The sequence below is a fragment of the Apus apus genome, chromosome 6 (genome assembly GCF_020740795.1).
Source record: "Apus apus isolate bApuApu2 chromosome 6, bApuApu2.pri.cur, whole genome shotgun sequence".
In the NCBI taxonomy this organism is placed as follows: domain Eukaryota; kingdom Metazoa; phylum Chordata; class Aves; order Apodiformes; family Apodidae; genus Apus; species Apus apus.
Window position 1 is genome coordinate 6748237 of NC_067287.1, and position 22918 is coordinate 6771154.

Genomic DNA, 22918 nt, shown 5'->3' on the forward strand with positions numbered 1-22918 from the left:
ATATTGCAACTGCTTCTGCAGAGCTGAAACTTCTTTACTGTAAATACACTATACATTATTTAACAGCCTATATTGATATCAAAATACCTATGTATAGGATCCTTATAAATATATTATTAACTCTCTGCTTTGCTAAGTGCTGGCTTCAGTTCACTCTCATCTCTCTAGCTGCTGCCATTCCAGGACTGCAGCTGGAGTCAAACTCTGAGCTGTACCAAGTAGCAAGCAGAAAGGAGAAGGGAGAGCAGAACATCAGCAGGTACATGCTTGAGTCAGTCAAGCGACTCCAACACAGATGTCAGCAAGTCTCTGTGGAAGAGTAAGAATTTACAAGAACAGACCTTAGGTTTTTGCATCCAAAACAACAGTAAAGCAGGGCAAATGATGACAAATTAAACTAAACACAGTAACAATTTGTATTTATTAAGCAGAATATGTACATCCAGTCATACACAATGTTATCACACTCATTTGGTTTGGTTTAGCTTCTTCAAGTATTCAAGTTTTAATGGAATAATTACACAAACAAATTTGCATATATTTAGAAAAGCTAAAGATGCACAGAAACAATCTTCTTGGACTATTTTCAGCTTACCACAGTTGCCACTTATGGTCACCTGTGAGAGCTGAGGCTGTGGCTGTATGTGCCACACCAGCTGAAAGAGCAAAGCTCCCTCAGGGAGCATCGGCTCAGCAAGTCAGGCACTTGCAACACCAGCAGCAAACCCCCACAGAACACTGGCCATGACATCTCAGCAAATACAGAGTATTGAGACATAAAAGACCTAGAGACACTCTGCTGAACACCAGGCACCAAGGGGAGCCTCCCTTGCAGGATCCTGATCTATTCACTGCCCAGAGCATTCCTCACTGCACTGGAACTGCTCCAAGTATCTTCTGCAGATCAGACAGAATATTTCTTTTTTTCTTTTTTTTTTTTCCCCTCTAATCAGAAGACCAGAAATATTTCCTTGTTGTTTCAAGAGAACAGAATTTCAGAGTCATTCTGATAAGAAAAAAAATTTAACACAGCACACTGTCAGAAAATGTATTTCTTTGATATCCTTACTTGCCCACACTCTGATGCTGGGTGCATTTTTGAAAATGAAACCACTACTGGAAAAAACCTTTCAAGACTAGTCAGATGAAACACCTTCCTAGCATAGAAACATTTCCCTCATTCCCCTCATAGCAACAGTAACTTCAGACCAATCTAACTGGGGCAATTTCAAAGTAAGCAGGAGAATACCACAGCTAAAGACCCACAGACAGCAAGAGGGGGGAAAAAGAGGATAAAAGTCCCTTCCTACTTTCCTTTGAATTGCTATCAGTTATCCTTGTAGTTTCACCTGCCTCAGGAAAACAGATTTAATTTATTACTTATAAAGCACACTTTATCTTGAAACAATTATAAAAGTCTGAACTTTGTTCCACTTTAAAAAGTGAATGTTTTTTTACAGGATTTTTCATCTTTTTACTAATAAGCTGAAATGTTTCACACTAACAGCACTTTCTCATTCACTGAGATCACTGAAAGGTTGCACCACGTATACATGACCTAACTTAGAAATCCAGAGAGGCACCACGTACACATCAGTCTTCTCTTCACAGGAATTATGTGAAAGAGCAACTCTTCTGGAGTAAGAAGCAGAAAAATCAAAGCTGCACATCAGAGGATTTCGTCACTCCCAAGTCCCTTCTAACACAAACAGAGTTCAGTCCCATCATGATGCACTCGTTATTCACTACTCAGCACCACAAAGGAGTTGAGTGTTTCCAATCTCTGGGCTGTGGCACAGACAGGACATGGCATGGGATGAAGGCTTTCCATACCTTCAAAAGAAAATCAATATTCTATTAAACTTTTGAGGAGATCTTAAAAGTCCATTTCGTCTTAGTTTCAATTATTTTGCAGAGGTATCAAAGGCCTTTGCATATAAACCATTTTTATTTTTTTAACCCTCCATTAGCACATATATCTCCACCTCAAAGACACACCAGGGCATGTGATTTTCCATCTCTTAAGTACTTCCAGACACTAGGGAAGCTGAACATGGTGTTGAATGCCAGGTCCTTGAAGAACTCACATTTAACACAGGGGAAAAGAAAGACAAATGTAAAACTATTTGCCCAAGCCCACACTGCAAACCAGTAATACCGGCCCTGGCTCCAGAACTCACAAGCCCCTAGCAATGTGCTCAATCCTCTTCCACCACACTAACTCAGTGTCAAACTAGAAAGCAGTGCCTTCAAGTGCTGCAAAATTGGATCAATCACTGATTGACTAGTAAGAAGGTACTGATTTATAGCGTGCCTGAACTGACCTGAAGTGACAGCTCTGGCTAGAAGAAAGGATCAGTGAATCCGAAAATTAAGCTCTGTTTCAACAGAAACAACCTACTAGATACTTTCCACAAGTGAGAAGATCTTTTAAAAGCTCAGTCTGTGCTTCTGTCAATCACTCAAGAAAAAAAAAAAAATCTGGAATAATGAAATAACGATATTAAAAGCTGGAAGCAGACTCTATGCAAGCTTTTTAACCTTCACTTACATTCTTTCAAGGTATATTGATTTTTGGACTTTACATTGTGACATTACTAGAGAACACGAAGGTATCTGAAAGTTTCCCTCCAGACACTGCTTCCATACACAAGACGGCGAGATTTCTTATTTCCTTGTAAACTAACAAGAAACCTCACACTGACTTTGGTGGGTTTCAACACTGTCCCATTTTGTATTTCTTCTTTTGGCTCCATTGAAAAGACACAATGAAGGGGAAAAGGGCACAGAGGCTGCGAATGTACTGGAGAAGCTGTCATCTCAGTGAAGGTTTTCACTTGTGATTGTAATTCACACACATTTGTCTTATAGAAGCTAAATTTTATTACCATAATTTCTCATTAGAATAAGGATATTTATGTATTTTGATATTCCCAGAGGTTACCTGGACAGAGTCAGTCCCGCCAAGCAAGGTAACTGCAGTCCAGCAGTCTATCTTAAGTCAGTCACCTAACAATAGCTTTTTGTGAGAAAGAAGCCGTTTTGAGATGTGTGCTACTGCTGTTTAGGATTTGTCTTCCATAGGAGGAAACAACAGAAACTATTAAGCTCTACATATATTAAAGTGCCTCATAAGAGCTAGTTTTTCTCAGTCACAACTTTCAGCATTTTTTAAGTCCCCGCTCCTACTCCAATCCCTCTGGAAAAGTGTAACATATATCACATTCATATACATGAGGCGATCACAATCTACACTCTTCACAAGTTCTCAACACACCACTGATGTTATAACACTTTCTGCTTTTCTCTTCATTTTTGTTTTCCAAGCCTTCCAACGTCACCCCCACATGCACTCCAGGCTCTCAGCCACAGTAAATCACAAAATCTTCCCAGAGCTCAACCTCCTCAAGCCCACATAGACCCTCTGCAAGGAGTTCAGACTCACCTCCCAAACTTGAAAGTGCCCAAAATGATCCCATCCTCTTGTTCAGAAACCTTAAGGCTGCACATAGGAAAATAAAAAGCTAAACTCGTCATCCTTTCTTGTGGCAGCAGATGCCAGGCACCTCAGAGCACAGAGGGTTTAATCAAGTGTACAACTATCCACTGAAGAACCTATGTACAGACAACTCCAAATATTCTGATATAGTTTTTGGGGAGATCAAGAGCAACTGTGAAAATGGGAAGAAACCAAAAATCCTCAGTATCTTCCTTTCCATTCTGGTAACATGATTTTTTCCATGAACTTACTTTTTAGTACTCCTCAATGACAAACAAATGAGAATCTACCAAAATCTTCCACAAAATCACACAAATCATTGTATGAAAATGTAAAAAACAGTCTAGGAAATAAAAACAACAACAACAACTTCCTCACTGCTACAACAGTCATTAGAAGTTCAACTACATTAACCTTCATTTCATGCAAGAAAATTCCACCTGGAGATGTCTGAATCCTCCTTGCTGCGCTGATGGCACTGGGGCTACTGGGAGACAGACACAGTGAAAGGCATTACAGTAACATCTCCCTGGGAATGGAGGTCAGCTTTACCAAGTTACCTGAAGTCCAGTGCTCAAGTGCCAGTAAGATCCTGAACTAGGATCTAAAGCAAATCCAGCCAATTTTATTTTTTTTAAAAGGCCATGAAAAGTAATCAGAATACAGAAGCCAGTAATTATTATTTTTAATCTCAGTAGGATAAGCAGATACATTTTTTATAAACATTTACAAATGTGCTGCCTAATGACTGGAGATTATTGTTTAGTTTCTAGTTTCCCAGGACATTAAAAAATTTTTAAGAATACAAATAAGGTTTCAGTCATTACTCTAAATTATGTCTTAGAAGGGAAACTCAAGTCTACCTCCTAGAGTTCCTTTCCTTGATGTCAGAACAGCTCATAAATGCGGCTTTACTAAAAAAAATGTGGAGCTATCGTCACATTAGATAAAACCTCTATTTCTTTCAGCACAGAAATATTTGTACATGTTTGTACAGACAAAAAGAGCATGGTCAAATAAAAAATAGTGCTGTCACAGCAAAAATAAAAAATTCATAACAAACTGCAAAGACCTATTGTGGCACTCAGTGCTTGAACCCAGAAGGATTTTTTCATTTATTAACACTCTGTCCTTTTCAACAGCATACTAATGAAGTTAATCTAAAGGCTAAATTTCAATTATGAATCACAGAACCACATTTCTGCTCCCTGATAGCTCAGATTATCTGAATCAAGCCTTCTACATGAAGCACAACTGTTGACGGCAGATAAAAGTTCCTGAAACACCAAAAATATTTGGTCCAGAAGGTAAAATCTGACAAACACCTGTTCCATATCCATTCAATAACTCAGTGGCGAAGTAATGATTTCTAATAACATGACAGACTGCTCGCTCACTTAAAATATGCTGCACAGGTTTGAACAATAAAAGAACAGCAAATGTTTCAAGCTCTCAGGCTTGCAGCCAAGACAGTCTTCAGCCAGAGGAAAAAAAAAGGGGTTCCATTTGCTAAAATCATTTAGAAGAAAATGTTTTCCTCTTGAGTACCTACGATGCATTGGTTCTGGAATGAAACCTGAGAGAATCACCAAAGAAAAAACCAAGATCAATGAGAGGCAGAGCATCACTTGGCAATTAATATGTACAACTACAGCCCAAGATGTGGTGTTTCATGACGTGTCAATGTGGCTCAAAAAAGGAGCTGAAGCTACAGAACTGGAAAAAAAAAACATAAAATATGAGTAATAACAACAACCTGGGTCATTTCCTTCCAATTGCTTCTGCAAACAGAAGAGTGATGGATGCTCACATGAACAGCAAACCATGTTGCTATCACATCTGAAAGACAGATACAAAGGAAAAACTGCATCTGCTTTTTAACAGGAAAATAAAGAGAAGTTGAACAGTCCTTAAATTTTAGCTGAGAGGACAAGGCATGGAAGGACTGCTCACTTCTGATGGGTGCCCAAGGAGCAAAAAGGAACCAAAACATGGGAAAGCCACAAGTTTCAACTGATTGTAAACCTGGGTCAAAGAAACTAGAACCTTTCAAATGATCTAGGTAAGACATCAGGGAGAAATTCTTCACCATGAGAACAGTAAGGCACTGGAACAGGTTGCCCAGGGAGGTTGTGCAAGTCCCCTCCCTGGAGGTGTTCAAGGCCAGGTTGGATGAGGCTTGTGCAGCCTGGTCTAGTGGAAGGTGTCTCTGCTTGTAGCAGGGGGGTTGGAACCTGAAGATCTTTAAGGTCCTTTCCAACCTTAACAATTCTATGATCTCTCACAAGTGTTTTCACCATACAGCACATGTGATTCCTAGATAATGTAACAACTCTAAGCTCAATTCCTCCATTTATCATGGGGAGGGAAACCCAGAAAGAGTAAATGCACTGCAACAAGCCATTATCTGGCCATCTCTAGGTGTATAAACTTTAGACGAGATTTTCTTCCAAACCTAGGACAAGACAGTGATAAATCCCTGCTTCACACACACACTAATCAGCTCCTGTTCAGCCTTCAAGAGAGCCAAGCTCACAGTGAAGACTTGCTGCCATCCCATAGCACTCACACTCAAGTCATTCAACTATTTTTTCACTGAGCTGTAAGACTTTTTTTTTCCCCTCTTGTGCATTAGACCAAGTCACACATACACACCCCCACCTTCACAGCAGCGACTGCACAGCTGGAGGTTTTTACTGCCCTAAACACAAATACCAATCCCTACAGTTCTTCATGATATAAACACAAATAGTGGACATTTTCCACCTCCAGCCTCAGTCTACAGATACCCCTTTCCACTGCATTTATTTGTCAAGCACATGTCATCCAGTGGGACGGTATCAGCGCCCAGACAACCCCCAGACTTTTTAATTTATTTTTTTTTAAGTAATGTAAATAAATGCTTATCATTAATGAAAAAAAAAAAAGCCACCAAAAACCACAAAAACTATTTTTTCCAGATTGCCAAGATCTTCATAATGTTATCTGATTTGACAATATTGACTACAACACTGAAACACAGATGCAAAATAAATTGGTGATTACATCTCTCCAAAGCACAAAATCCCCTCATTGTCAAACACCCAAACAGGCACTTTGTTTTTGTGTTTGGCTGGATGCTGTGCAACTTTTGCTCTGTGCCTCAGTCCTTCAATAAGCTGCTTCTCAGCAACACGCTCATATTTGCCAGACTGAGCAATGGGCACATAAGTATATGCTTAGCAATATGCCTGGTGGAAGAGGGGCAGTTGTCTTCCATTGTTTTTTCCAAAATTCATCTTAATTGCGTAGCAGCACTACACCACAAATGAGCCAGAAAAAAGGCCAACAATAATGACAGACCACTAGAAATAATCTGTTGTCTTCTGGGTAAACTGTTCAATGCTAAAACTTATTATCTGTAAAAGCACCTTTTGAATCACTTTTGTTTTGCCCTGTGGAATACCTTAATGTTTCTATTGGTAATAAAATTTCTGGCTTGCAATACTGCCCTCATCTATATGACTGCAAGAGAAGGGAAGGGAAAAGATGAAAACAGGGAAGCACGGAACTGCTGCTATTATTAAACCTTCAAGTTACAGAGTTAATTCCAGCTAAACATTTTTATCTGTTGCACTTTCCTTATGAAGTGGATTTTTTTCCTAGAACAGAAATCTAATTGTTGTACCCAAGTGTCAAACATCTCCATGGTCATCTATATCTGCGCCGACTGTACTTCTGCTACGAGTCATCTGTTAAGCAGCACATCCTCAGCTGGGGACTGTAATTAGGGTGCAAACTGCCATACAATCCCCTTGCCAGATTGATGAAGGAGACCTCTTACAAGGTGATCCAGAAGGCAGTGTTGAGACCATTAATCATTTATCCGTCGAGGAGAATACAAAAAGCTCTGTCACCAAGAGCATTACACCGCAGAAGTATCTTGACAAAACTAACACCTACAGAAACACTGAAGATTTAATTATAAGGTCAGACATTCGTTACTGTATTATTTTTCAAAGCTTCAGGTAAGTTCACATTAAAAAAAGGATAGATTCAGATTTCAGACAGAATTTGACACTCACATTTCATTCACTACTCCTTTCAAAAGCTTGATATGATCAGCTCAGAGGTTTTTTGGCTCTGCTAGCAGCATCCCCAGATAGCAAACATATGTAATAGTAATCTGCAGAGCAAGCTTATTAAATATACTGCCAGGCTGTCAGTATTTCAACCTGCACCTATTTATTTTTGGGGATTTGAATCCACAGAGAACACAAATATTTTCTAGAACGTGTAATTGCAGATATTAGTTAGTACAAAAATTCAGTCTGCAGTGAGAACACCAAATCCTGAACTTTATGGGGTCTTCACTATCCATCCTGAGCACCTAAGTCTTGCCTCTGCCAGACATCAGGTAAAATTTTTAAATATGCTTATTAGAATGAAATACCTCAAGTATTTAAAGTTGAGGACAAGCTTCAGTGCTTCTCTTCTTCATTCTCAGCCAATCCAACAAGCCAGGCCAGATCAAAGTTACAGAACTCAGGAAAATACTAACAGAAAAAACATAAAAATGCAAAAATCAAGATTACTTATGTAGTCTGAGGGTAGATTGCTAAAGTTTTAAGTATTTTTCTTTGGAAATTAGTTTTAGTATGCAACCTTATATTCTGCTTACCACACACCATCCAAGATCATCAGCATCAAAAGTCTCTCAGCTGTATTGATCAGCTTCACATGCATTTCACCTGAGCAAGCTCGAGGAGGAGCAGGTTGGGGAGGCAAAGGGGAGGAGACTTGCTCCTTTCCTTCCCTCCCTCCAATTATCTGGAATTTAATCAAATTGCCTAGGAGACTTCTGCTGCTTCAAAAGCAAACAATATCTATCCTATCTAGCAGACTAAGAGAAAATACATTTTCCTGTAGCATGTGCAGTAGGGAGGAAACTTAATCCAAACACATCATTACATAGTCCAACAGGATTTGCCTACAAACTCTCAAAACCATCCCAGTGAAGGCAAGCTCACAGTAAGTTATCCTAAAAAGCAGTCAGCAGGTATGTACTTTTGGGGTTTTTTTTAATTGTAAAAGCCAAATCTGAATCATTTTCCACATACCAGCAGCAAGCATATGTGAAATCAACATTATGGAGTGGGGGGCAAAACCTTGGCACTTGCATCTAGCAACTTAAACCAATTTAATTATTTTTAAAACATTCCTGTTTGCAAATTATGGTACTTCCCCCACAACTCTCCTAATTCCCTAGAGGATTTTTTCTAAAGGACAAAGCAAGGGAAGCAAGGAGTAGGGAAAACTCCTCAGGAGTGAGGAAAGTCCAACAAAGTTTTTAACATCAGGAGCCTTCACAATGAGGATTCTTTTGTGAATGTCACTGTAGAGACACCGAAGCTTTTTGTTTCTGCAACACTGAGAAACTTCTGATTTCCAAAACCCTTGCTTGCGTGAATAATCATGCAAGTAATCTTCTGAATATGTTAGTGAGAGAAGAAAAGCAGAAATAGCTTCATTATCATTGCACAGAATCTTCCAGGCAGCAGTGGAAATCCAAGTGATTTTAAAATTATTGCCACAATGAAACATCAAAACCCATTTCAATGGCAAGTTCTATCATATATCACTGATTCCTTCAATATTTACATTTTTCCAATATAGCGTGGACTAACGATAAGAGCTCAGCAACACAGCAGGAGCATGCATAGGATAATTCACATTTTCTAAGCCACCCTATCTTCTTAATAGGAGTCAGTAACACTAAAACATCACCTAGGAGAATGGAGCATAATTTGCAAAAACAAAGATGCAAACCTGAAGATGACAAAGACGGAAAAATCAAGTGTGGCACCACTGACTGCAAGGTAGCGAGAACAACCTTGCAGAGACTTAGCAAAATTTTTAAAAATAAGAAAAAATATCTCAATGCTGGATGACCCAAGGCAATCCCGTGACACTGCAACGTCTAATCCTGCTGTCAATATTTCTTGAAGCTTGATTCTGCACATCTATGGCAATGAAATAGAAAGTATTAAACACAGCACACGACTGAAGTAATGCTGCAGTACTTCAAGCAGTTAACACCCAAGTCACTAGTACATTGATCTTATTTTGGAGTAACAAGGTGAAAACCTCCCCCCCCTTTTTGAGTCTTGCTGTGTCATCACATAATGGCATTAATACTGCTCTCATCCTTAGGCAAGCCCATAAAGACTCTGATCCTTTATATCCTTTAAAGGGAGCAATTAATGCTGCTATTGAAAGTTTCTGACCTTTAGCTCTCAGTCCCAGTAGTGTTATTCAAATTTTTCTTTTCAAGTTTAGCAGAAAATAGTAACTATTTGTGACTTCCTAAAGGCAGACATGCATTAATCCTGATCCAAACTGGAGTCAATTCTGGAAAAGTAATTCTCAAAAGCCTTCACCTCCAAATGTGCTCCTCTGCAGGATCAGATGCTTCTCAAACTCAGTCTGCCCTTCCAAATCACCTCAGATGTTCTGCTTTCAGAGGTATTTGGCAAATAATTTTGAAAATGCTCTCATAGCTGCAGAAAGTTTAGCATCCCATACTGCCTTCCCGCTCATCATCCTCTGCAGGAGGATGCCTATAGCTATGATTACTCTCAGTGAAGCCACAGTACTATTTCCTTTACTCCTGCTAACACCACTCCCCACTCAGCCTTCCTACTCCCTTTCTTCTCCACAAAATTCTTTACTCAGCTTCTCTGTTGCCTCTTTCAGGAATATGCCCAAAGAGCAACCCAGAATCAAAATAATATACCTATTATTTCTTGTCTTCTTCTAATTTGTATTTTAAAACCAACAAAGTATGTCATTTTCAGAACTGCCCCAGGAAGGCATCTTGCATCTTCCTCTCAAAGTGTAATTAATATAGGCAGTCTTTTTACAAGGTGTCACATACCTTGCATGCACACCCAGATGAACTCAAATGTATCCTACCCATCTCAATCTCTCTCAAAAAAAAAAAAAAAAAATCAAATCTGATAATTTGAGCCCATCAATACCTTTCTCCATTAAACCCTTCCTGATAAGAAAGTCATTACAGCTCATCTGGAAGACTGAAAAGCTAATATTTCTCTATACCCAGAGAAAGGGTATTCCAAATAGACAGGGAAAAAGTTACACCTATTCAAACAGACAGTGAGCCTGTCTCAGCTAGTGCTGCACAAGGGATGGGGCAGTCAACTTGACAGTAAATGTAATTAGTTTTATACTTCCTGGCAAACTTAGACATGATATATCAAACAGCAGATATATCAAACTAATTTGACGTTATATTACCACTGATGTAGTTAAATACATAAAATGAAAAGGGGAGGGCTTGGCTTTGGGAAGGGTGGGAGTAGGGGGGCTTTTATTTTAAGGGAAAAACCCAACTTTGACGTGCCTTCATCCCTGCTGTCTCCATCTTGTTTGTTCATTAAAAGTTTCTCCTCATCTTTCTAGTTTCTGTTTCCATCATGGTCATAGTGACACAAAACATCCTCTTTTTGTTGCCGCTCACTAAAATCGAAGCCACATCATGTCTCTTTTCATGTCTTTTCTTCCCTCCTTGTCATTCAGAGGCTTAAACCCATCTGCTTTCTGAACACATTCGCAGTCCAATTTTGTTTCTCAACACCAGCTCGCTTTTTTGCCTCTCCTCCTTTGCACTCACCAAAACTCCTTCCCATCATATCACATCTCTGTTCCAAATTGCCACCATCTTCTGGTTGTCACTCAAACACCCCTTCTCCTATTGTTTTAAACACATTCCACTGTTTTCCTTTCTATAAACCACACATTTAACTCACTGTTCCCTGTCAACCTGTAAAGCTTCTCTCTATTTGTTCGTTCTTCCACCAGATTAGCTTCAGCACAACACGTCCCAGTCTCTGTTTTTCTTGATCACTTCAGTATATGGAGGAAGCAGCTCAGACTCATTTCCCATCTTTCTGTTTAGCAAAATAAGGCAAATTCTAAAAGTATCACAGTGAGCTCTGCAAAGAAATCTTGCCGTACCAAACTCCAGCCCCAAACTCTACAGATACATACAAATGAATCAGGGCATCATCTAGAATGAACAACTGTTAACAAAAGCCTCAGAATAAATCTTATTTGAGAACTAGTCTATCAAATGTATAATACCAAACTCCAGCCTGATACGGGAAAAGGAGAGAGAGAATAATCTTCAGTTCAACACCAAAGCAAAAGTCAGAGGAAGACAGCAATCCTCAATGCTCCCAGAATTGGACCTGGAGGTTAACAGGCTCTTCTGGCCAATGGACAAAAGGGAGGGTAGGAAGAACAAACAAACAAACAAAAAAAGCCCAAAAAAATATACACTTCCCCTCCATAATAAAAAAGAAAAAATAACTGAACTACAACTGAATGCTTCCTTTCTTGCTTGCTTCTGGTAGAAAGCAACACAACAGCTTTCCTTTCAAGGCAGCCAAGTTTTATTCTATAAAAATGACAGCTTCATTTGGGGGAAATTCAACATTTTGCTTACTTTGCTTCAAATTCCATTTTGAATCAAATTTTTACTTAAATATATTACAAGGAAATTCTGCAATGTTTAGACAAAACTTAGCAAGTTCACATCTAAATCTGTGACCTTTCATTGATCATAGGCTCACCAAGGACCAAGTCATGTCCTCCCCAAGTACTAGAGATGGGAAAAATCTAGGCCGAGCACAGATATTTATGACTTTTTCTGATGGAAAATTTAAAAATTACTTTAACCAAAAAAAATAAGTCTTTAACTGGACTTTTCTTGCTGTATTCTGGCAAACACCAAGCACACTGCTGTTCATCTCCTGACAAATTACTCTCCAGGAGAATACAAATCACCCGTGCTGAGCTTCAGAAAGGCTCTGGAGGAGAGTTCTGTTTCAACCCACTAGAGACAAAAAGCCAGTCACAAAACACACTGCATCCCAGTGGAAAGCTTCCCTCTCTCATAAACATGAGTTTTAATCCCATTCATTAACGGCTGAATTGCACTCACCTTCACTGTGCTACATCTTCAGGTTGCTCTTCCATCCATTACAGTTTTTGCTCTGGGTGTATTCTCTGTTTTATTAACAACTGTAATTTAATTCAATACATATTGAGATACACAGGAGAGGTTATTTTCCTGACTGTTTCCAAATATTTCAAGAGACAGAGCACAGGTGATTTTTTAAATAGCAAAACAAGACACACAAACCCCCAAAACAAACACACAGAAAGAAATCCTTCTGCGTGTTTCTGTTGCGATGGTTTTGCAGAAAGAAAAGACTTTGCCATATCTGTCAAGCCTCCCACCACCTAAGTTTTCTTCCCTGAATGAATACCACACACTAAAAACTAATGCTACATAAGCTGCACATCATTGATTGAGATAGTTGCAGAGTCCACTGCTTTCACCTTTACTAAAGCTGTGTATCATATTTACTACAGATATCTGAAATTAATTACAGAATCTTAAGTATCTGCAGGCTACAATTTTCCAAATGTCTCCGAAGGCACACGCCAATGCCCAGGTGTCATTACCCCCATATTGCAGCACCCTCAGCCTCCCTGCTCTGCTCTCTGATATCTGCTGACATCAGTGTTGCAACAAAAACCCAGCAATTCTGTGAGAATAGGTGCCTAAGCAATGATAAAATGTCTGTCTAAAGACTGAATACAACTGTCCTGTCTTACACGCACCAAAATAAAAATTCGTACATATATACACTTACATATCCTACATTCTGCTATGACAACTTAGACTCTCCACAATCTCCTGTTCAAATCACAGCAGACAAACCCACGCTGCTCTTGCCACATGCTAAAGCAACACTAGTATGAATTACAAGCTATTGTAGATGGATCAGAAACAGACATGGTTATACCCAGCAACCGAAGAGACTGTTAGAGATTGTTTCACTTGATCTTTCTCCTGGAAGTCTACATCAGTCTGAAGGAGCCAAGTGGCATCTGTCTGTCCATTCTTGGCAACCTGAAGACAGATGAGAGTCCCCCCCTCACTCTGAGCGAGGCTGGGACCAGAAGTTTGCCACATTAAGTTGGACTATCTCCAGCCTTTCACGAATACCCCCTATTCCCTACCAGAATATCCCTTTTCTGCAGAAACACATTTTCTATTTCAGCAACTGAGTGAGGACGACGACTATTTCTCCCCTTCGTACAAGTTTTTCAGTAGTTTCAAGTTTTCATTTCATTTATAAACCTATTCATTTTCCCTCCCCATTCATACTACCCCTGCAGGTCACTTCACTCCAGCTGAAACCACACTTTACTGCATGGCACCTGGGTTTACACGCTCTGCCTTTCCCAACAGCCAATCCTGCATCACCAAGAGACACAGGAGCTGCTGCAGGCACTGATCAGCAGACTGTCTTGCATGTTATTCTGTGCCCATTAGTGCCTGCCCAGCACATACATGGATACCACACATAACACACAGACATCCCAGCTCTGCTCCACAGCCCCACAGAGGGCCAGCTGCCCACCCTGAGCACAGGGGACAGTGCTGCAACAGGCAGGCAAGTACAGGGATGCACAATCCACCAGGTACAACAAAGGCAGTTTAGGCAGCTAGGACTCACTACATCACTCATACAGTTTTTCTTTGCTTTCTCACTGGTCCTTGAATTTCTCTTTCCTCACCTGTGTCACACACTTTCTCCAAATAGCTGCCTACTACACAAGTGCAGGTAGCAAAGAAAACAAACAAACCCCAAAAAACAACCAACAAGAAAAAACAACCAACAAGAAAAAACAACCAACAAGAAAAAACAACCAACAAGAAAAAACAACCAACAAGAAAAAACAACCAACAAGAAAAAACAACCAACAAGAAAAAACAACCAACAAGAAAAAACAACCAACAAGAAAAAACAACCAACAAGAAAAAACAACCAACAAGAAAAAACAACCAACAAGAAAAAACAACCAACAAGAAAAAACAACCAACAAGAAAAAACAACCAACAAGAAAAAACAACCAACAAGAAAAAACAACCAACAAGAAAAAACAACCAACAAGAAAAAACAACCAACAAGAAAAAACAACCAACAAGAAAAAACAACCAACAAGAAAAAACAACCAACAAGAAAAAACAACCAACAAGAAAAAACAACCAACAAGAAAAAACAACCAACAAGAAAAAACAACCAACAAGAAAAAACAACCAACAAGAAAAAACAACCAACAAGAAAAAACAACCAACAAGAAAAAACAACCAACAAGAAAAAACAACCAACAAGAAAAAACAACCAACAAGAAAAAACAACCAACAAGAAAAAACAACCAACAAGAAAAAACAACCAACAACCCCCTTTTAAAGTAGCTAGCTTATTTTCAGATACAAAAGATGAGCATTAGCTAGATCAGAGTCAACAGAAAAGAGAGAGGAGCAACCAAAAAGCTTTCCAAAAAAGTAAGCAGAAGATTTTCCTTCAGTTAGAATAACAGCTTAACAAATAAAATCATGACAGAAAGGAAGTGCAACTAAAAGCATTTCCAACAAAAAGGATGCAGGATGCCCTTAATACTCAAGTGTTTAAACTAAATACAGCATAAATACAAAAGAATGCCGAAAGATGACTCAATAAGGAGGCACTCCAAGCAGAAAAAGTATTTACAGCATATTTATGGCAAGCTTGCTATTCCAAAGCACAGAATTATTCCATTCTCATGCTCAAAACAAGACTGCAGACAATAAGAACCTGTATGCGGACACAGAGCTAAGGTAGGAAGGTTCATCAGTGGCTACTGACGAAACTAGTTCTCAGGCTACTGAGAAACCTGCTTTCCTTGTGGAATTCCTGGTTTTAAACGATCCACATAACTCTCTTATCCTTTGGCACAATCCCTTGTTTGTTTTTTCAAATAAAAGAGTATTTTGACTGTGGTGCTTTACCTGCTTTTCCTACCACAGTATCCACTTCATCACCACCTTGGAAGCAGCTTTGGATGAGGTGGAATGCACAGCTTCCAGAAGGAGCGCCACAGGGCTCAGCACCCATTGGCACCATCCTGGCCTTGCCTGGGAATCACACCTCCTTTTCACAGCACACCCTCCCATTTACTTGACATTATTTCGAGGCAAATATCAGAAAAGGTAGCTCTACTGGTGTCTAGAATGCTATCTCAGAAATAAGATTTTGAAAGCTCAGACCAGAGTGATGTGTGGGCAAAACCTCATGGCGTGGGAGGACGCAGAACACACCAAGCAACACACCATGACAGCACAGAGATTTTTTGCCAGGAAGTCTTGATTCTATCCTACCATGAAACTCAATTACAATGCAGCAAGACAGCCCATCCATAGCTTCTTAACTTCTCTGATTTACAGGCAAACCACCCAAGCTCTCCCCCTGGGCAGTCCCAGCAGCGCTCCCTTTCCTCAGCTGCACTGGTAACACATCAGCCTGTGAACTGAGGATGTGACAAGAGAAATTTTCATCTGTTGTGTTAATAAACAACACAGCAGCTCTGTTTTGTGAAACCAATGTTTGTGTCTCCCCATGCTAAAACATAAACCCCTGAGAAGTTTTTAACAACTGACAACTGAGACATGTACATTTCCAACACACTCAGAGGCAGCCCAGCAGGACAGCTTCCTGCACCCGCAAAATGCCCAAAGTTCCCAGAACCACACTTCATGTCAGGCAGCTGAAGCAGACAGGTTTCTACTTTGCCCCCCCTCCAGCCCATCAATACCACCGAGCCCCAGCACAGCACACACCATTAAAGCGCAGCATATACCTCTAACAGAGAATAGAGAACTCACCTCTCTGAACAAGAGCCTGGAGGCATTTCCATCACCTCTTAATCTGCAACAGCATTCCTGTTGCTCAGCTTTCACAATCCCTTTTGGTAAGGTATAAGGGTGCAAGCATGATTGCAGAGCAGGGAAGCAGAACAGACATGGGTATTCATGTCAGCACAGCACTGTCAACTCAGGGCTTTTTTTTTTAATTATTATTTTCCTTTCCCAATCTTTGCTTACAGCCTGTGCAGCCAGACAACCATAGTTGCCTTTGACACCTGTATAGGACCATTCACATCACAGCACATCTTCCACCACGATCCCTCTGCCCATCTACCAACAGCAACACAGAATCAGAAGCTTTCAAAGTGCAACCACCACCTGGTTTTTCCGCTCCCCAAAACCACTCTCGCATCACTATCTTTGTGCTGTTACTCAGCAGTGAGCTTGGCATCAGGGTACCTGAAGCATCTGGCATGTCTCATCCGCTCCAGCTCAGGCTCCTCACGTGCTCTCCTCTGCTACCAGCCACTGAAATAGTTGCAGCTGTGCCCAAATACAAAAGAAGCAAGTGCCTAAAACAGCTCTGCTCATCTGAGGGCAGGACATAAGATACTGAATAGCGCTTTGGGGAAAAAAAGCACAAATTACACTGAAGTGCAAGGAGACCTGTGGGAATTCACAGTCCTTACTCAAACCCCAGAACTTTTGTGCCATCAAAGGCACAAAGGCAGCTAAAAGCAGCAGCCTCCTACCAAAGCAACATGTCAGCAAACATGGTTCAGTGCGATGCTTATCAGCAAGGCTTTCTAGTGAAGAGCCGTCCCTAGAAAGCAGTCACTACAAATACAGTCTTCCTGAATATCATTACCAATTCTCAAGTAATTAAATAGCAGATAATATGGCCCCAGGGTACAAATCAACCAGCTACCCTAATGCATACAGATGGAGCTCAACAGCTCTTCTGGTCTTCCATTATCAGAGCGAAATGGGATCCCTGAAACACCCTCATGGCAAAGTAGAAGAGAAGCTGACTAATGAGGGTGTTTATTTCTGCTACTCCACGAAGTACTTTTAAATGCTGCAATGTGGAAAAAAAAACCAACAACTGTTTCCATGTAGAAAGGTGAGTAGACACAGCTTCCCCTCACAGAACCAACATAAAAAAACAGAATGTACAACCTTCTGCTCTTCCCCGATTAAGCAGAAAAGGCTTTGCTGAGAACCATGGCTAAATACTTTTTGTAACAATCAATAATGAAGCTTTATCCAGTCCGACCAAAGAAAGAAGCAGAACTGTCATGACTAACAGCAGGATCATGCCTCTCTTGTTCACATCAGTTACAGCAGTAACTTCCACAATGCTCTAAAACTGGTTCAGCAGATGTGTAAGAGAGGGCAAGCACAGAATCTCTCCATTTCCATCCTTTGGAAAATTCAGTAGTTGGCACCAGGAGCTTATTCCTGCAAAGACGTGATGTTCTGCATTCTGAGCTGGTCACATCTCCAGGAACAAGCCAAGCCAACACACAGCACCACAAACACATCACGCACCCCAATGTGTCCCTACCTCTGTTCTCTGAGAATAAGTATCCCTGTACTGAAGCCTCCTACTTTAATGCCACCTCTTTCATCTTTGGCATGACATTACTTAAAACTCCACTGAAAATCTTTTCAGAAACTAAAGAGTTCACCACTTCTCTTTTTTAATCAGTTTCTTCAAGTTTGAAGATCTTACGATGCAAGTTAAACACCCGCACGAGGCACCTGCGTGACACAAGGCACAAGAAACAGCAGCTCCCTCGGTCACCGTGTCCTCTCTCTCACTGCCAGTGAAACCTCGTTCTAACAGGTACATTATCCCATTCACCCGCACACACAACAAACACAGCCTCGCACAGCCTCTTTCAAAACCTACACTCTCAGGTAACAAATTTTTTAAGCTGATTTTTCGTTTTCATTAAAGGAATGAAACAATAAATTTCAGTTATATAAACGAGCTGGAGGCAGCGGTCAGTAAGTACTTTTACGAGCCTCATTTATTCTTTTAAAAGCCTTCTCCAGAAACGCTCGGGCAGGCACGGGAGTGGGAGGGTGGGAGGGAGGACAGAAGAGGATAGAAGGAAGATGTCTCTACGGCTAGTCCCCATTCATCCATTCATATCTTCACACAAATAAAGCCCAAACTCTACACGGTTTAACCTTAAATGAGTAACAATACACAAAATAAATAAAATCACCAGCATGACAAGAATAAACTGAACGGTTAAAGTAACGGATGGTTACAAGAAAGAAGCGTATTTACAGTACCTTACTTAAAATCATCGACTGCAGAGTCAATGGAGGGGAAAAGGACAACTCAAACACGTATCAACACTGACTGAGGGTGGGTGGGGGAAAAAGTACGATTTTATAAGCCACCCGCATGCCAAAAAGCACAAACCCCAGAGGAGCCAGCCCTGCCCGCAGAGCCTGGGCGACTTCTAAAAGCTCTTTGGCAGAGAGGAGTTTGCAGCACTTGCCTTCCCCAGCCCAAGCGGGCGACAGCACCGCTGCGCGCTGCCCCAAGTGCTTAACAGCTACCGAAACTTCACCTGTTTCACGGGGGCGAAGGTGCTCCCAGACGCTACCCCTCACCTCCCGCTCCCCCGGAGGGCCGGGGCTTCTCGGGGGACCGGGGCCGCGGGTGCGGGCGGCCAGGCTCCCCAGCCCCGCAGCCAGTCGAGGAAATTCCGCCAGAGCGGTCCCGAAACCCAAAGCAACTTCTCCCGCACGGCGCGACCCGGCGGGTCCGTCCGTCCATCCCCCCCGCCACACGCCCTCACACACTCCGGACCCACCCGCTCCCCCGGCGCCGGGGCGGCCGCACCTCCTCGCAGCCCCGGGGCGCGACATGGATGGAGCCCGGCGCGGTCCGCTGCGGCGGGGAGACAGACCTGCGGGGCCGGCGCCGCGGGCGAGCCCGGGCGGGCAGCGGGGCGGCGCCGGGCGCTCCCGCGGGAGGGGCGCGCACTCACCCGCTCAGCCCCGCAGCGCGGAGGGGCGCGGCGCCGCGGCCGCGGGCGGAGCGAAGATGGAGGCTCGGCGGCCGCCCGCCCATCCCGCGCGGCGCCGGGGCGAGGAACGGCCGCGCTCCGTCGCCCTCTGCCGGGCGGCGGCGGCGGCGGGGCCGGGGAACGGGCGGCCCCGAGGGTGCGGGCACGGCGGGAGCGGCCACCCCGCCCGGCCTGGCTCGGGACGCGGGGTGAGGGCCCCACCGGGGTCCGGGCCTGGCGCCGGGGCGGGAGCCGGGAGGGTGCGGGGCGGAGGGCTCGGCGGCAGCCGGGGCGGCTCTCCCGGTCCCGCCGGACTCCGTGGTGCCGGTGCCCGCGGCCCGGTGAGGGTCGCGCCGGCTGCCGGGCCGGGCCGGGCCGGGCCGACGGGCGTGTGCAGCTGTGGAGCTCAAACATCCGCGGAATGGTCTTTCTCGGGCTTTTAAGATACAGAGACCGAGTTTTCCACGTCTTACTAAATACGTGGTAAGTCTACACAGCGAATAAATGTTATTTATTGTTTTAATTTAATTTGAGTTTTAATTGTATATTTAGCCCGCCCCAAATTCCCAGTTCTGTGTTTTTCACTGATCTAGTCCCGATCGGCACGCAGTGTTGAGGATACTTCCCTAAAAAAGCCAACGCACTGCAAGCTTTGCTGGAGAAACATCCGTCGGTGTGAGTTTCAAAGTCGTCGAAGTCATCTTTCCAGGAATTTAATTAGTGTAAGAGATCACCAAACTGTCTTCGATTAAGGAGGGAATATTTAGTGATTGCAGGGAGAGGAAGGAGGGTGGATACTGAATCCATCACTTTTTAAATACATGAAGTGAATTATCTCAGTTCAGTTTATCTGCACTGTTCAAAAAGGCATTATTCAGCACAACCAACATTATTTTATGTACCCAGCCCCTAAGTTTAGGTTCATAAAATAACGTATGTGTCCAACTTAGCAAGTACCAGGTAACTGTATGCACAATGAAATTAGGACAGTATCTGGTTTTCACACAGTTTTTATTTCTGCCTTGTTAAAGAAGGTTTGTTCTCACACTATGTGGAGTGTGAAACTAATTATGACTACTGAGAATGAGAAACAACTCCACTGACATGAAGCTGGTATAAAAGAATGACAAACTGGCCTTTCAGACTAATGCCTGACCTTTGTGCTAGCACTGTACCCCCAGGACAACCTGTTCAGGCTCCGAAAATCAGCACACCAGACATTTTCCATCCAGCCCTGTGGAAAAGGACCTGGGGATACTAGTGGATCAAAACCTGGACATGAGCCACAAATATGCAATTGCAGCCCAGAACACCAACCACATCCTGGGCTGCATCAAGAGAAGTGTGGCCAGCAGGTGGAGAGAGCTGATTCTGCCCTGCTGAGACCTCACCTGGAGTACCCAGCTTTGCAGCCCCCAGCACAAGAAGGATGTGGATCTGCTGAAGCATGTCCAGAGGAGGGCAAACAAAATGACCAGAGGGCTGGAGCACCTCTCTTATGAAGACAGGCTGAGGGAGCTGGGGTTGTTCAGCCTGAAGAAGAATCCGGAGCGACCTTCCAGGACCTGAAAGGAGCCTATAAAAAGGCTGGGGAAGAGCTGTTCACAAGGGCATGGAATGATAGGACAAGGGGTAATGGTTTCAAGATAGAGAAGGGTAGATTTAGGTTGGACATGAGGAAAAAGCTCTTTACTATGAGGGTGGTGGATCACTGGAACAGGTTGCCTAGAGAGGTGGTGGAGGCCCCATCCCTGGAGACATTCAAGGTCAGGCTTGATGGGCTCTGAGCAGTCTGTTCTAGTGTGAGATGTCCCTGCTTATTGTAGGGGGGTTGGACTTGATGACCTTTAGTGGTCCCTTCCAACCCAAGACATTCTATGATTCTATGAATTTATATAATGTTTTAATGGACATAGTTGTGTGACTCATGTTTCCCATGTTGTTTCTTCTTTACAGAAATACTAAAGATTGGTGAATGCTGATGGATTCATCATCATCTCATCATCATCAGGATTGTTCATCTCACCGTAGCATCTGCAGAACCCAAGTGCAACCAGAACTTCGGCATACTGGATACTGTACAACAAACAAGTGTTCCTGCCTCAGAGAGCTTATGTTTTACAAAGGCAAGAAACAGCAGAGTAGAAGAGGAGGCAGAGATGTGATGGTATTTAATGTAAGGCATGACACCCAGATCAGACATTGAGATGTTCAGTCCTGTCTATTGCTTTCATGAAGGCATCATCATTAGGCATCATCCTGGAAGTTTACTGAGAAAGTCCAGCAGAGATTGCACTCGAGCTAGTCAAGAATGTTCTAAAAGAAGTGTTGTGAGAAAAGTTACATTTGTCAAACACTTTCTCAAAGATTGTTTTGAAAAGATCTTTTCTCAGATATCTCCAAGGTCAGAGAGCCCTACCCCAAATGCCCAGCAGTGAGTGGCCCAGGGCACCCACCAGGCTGCACCACCCCAGCTTTGCTGCTCTGCTGCCTGCTTCTTTTTTCCATTGAAAATTTTTAAAAGGTCTCATTTTTGTCTGATACAGAATGGAAAACACCTCTGGAAATGTCAAGAGGTTTGCACAAGACACACTTTTTTTTTCCCCCTGACTTGCCCTGTGTAAGCAGTTACACTGTTTCCCTTCTTACAGCCCCTGCATTTTCCTCTGCAGAGAAGAGCTGCATTTTGCACCCCATGGCTAATCTGGAGTTGAAGCCTCTGGGAAACTGCATTGCTGCCAATCTCAGCTTAATTGGCCAATGTAGAGTTTGCATTAATTCAGCTAATCTAGCGTCTGGGTATGGGAGCCCTCAGCCCTTGCAAGAGTATCACTGATGAAAAAGGCAACAGAAGAGGGCCAGGAAAGAGTCCTCATGGTCCTACAGCCAGCTGAGTGCCAGCTCCCTTCCCCACACATATTTTGGCTTTGATTCCCTTCCTTGAGATTTTGGCTTTCCTCAGAATCTTTATGGAAGACTATACTTACCTAAAAGATGTGTAGGAAATAACTATGATGTAAACATGTAGGAAACACATGAAATAAACCTGTTTTTTCTCAATTTGAAAAGCTGAAGTAAAAGACCAAAAAGCAGCAACAGGAAAATAAAAGCACAAATGTAAGAGCATTAAGAAGCCTGGAACTCAGAGTAACTCGTTAGGCTGTTTTTGAGCCCAGATCACTTGTTTCTTCCTGCTGTTTGTGATCCTCTTGTTACATGGATCTCTCCCTGCTTTGTGGGCCTCAAAGAAAGAAAACTGGTACCCAACTACTGCGAGTTTCACCAGTTCTTGCTCATGGATGACTCTCAGCCTAAGAAGGGAATAACAAAGCCACTTGAATGACAGCTTGGATCAAGTTCATAATGACCTGGTTTGTACAGGCCAGGTGTTATGTAGATTGGAGCTTGTTATTGTGCAAAATTTTGGCAAGCTTTGTGATGCAACAGCCAGTTCCAGCAGAGCTGGGCAGGAAGCCACAGGTTTGTCTTCAGCAGGTCTGTCTTCAGCAAGATGGGCAAAGAAGCCGCCGCCTTCTGTGCTAGGTACCTTGAGGGATGTGAACCAAACTGTCTGCACAGCATCTGGAATAAAGCTCATAAAGGAACAGCAAACAGTTTGAAAAC

At 42.5% G+C, this 22918-nt stretch overlaps 1 protein-coding gene across 1 annotated transcript in view; it reads right to left on the minus strand.

Annotated features, from left to right (window-relative positions):
- Nucleotides 1-19161, minus strand: part of THSD7B (thrombospondin type 1 domain containing 7B) — a 326234-nt gene extending 307073 nt beyond the window's left edge. Inside the window, exons 1-2 of the mRNA XM_051624219.1 lie at nucleotides 19100-19161; nucleotides 7932-8034 (exon numbers count right to left, since the gene is read on the minus strand). The gene's annotated coding sequence lies outside the window, so the exon portion shown is untranslated. The remainder of the gene's footprint in view (nucleotides 1-7931; nucleotides 8035-19099) is intronic.
- Nucleotides 19162-22918: the final 3757 nt, after the last annotated feature.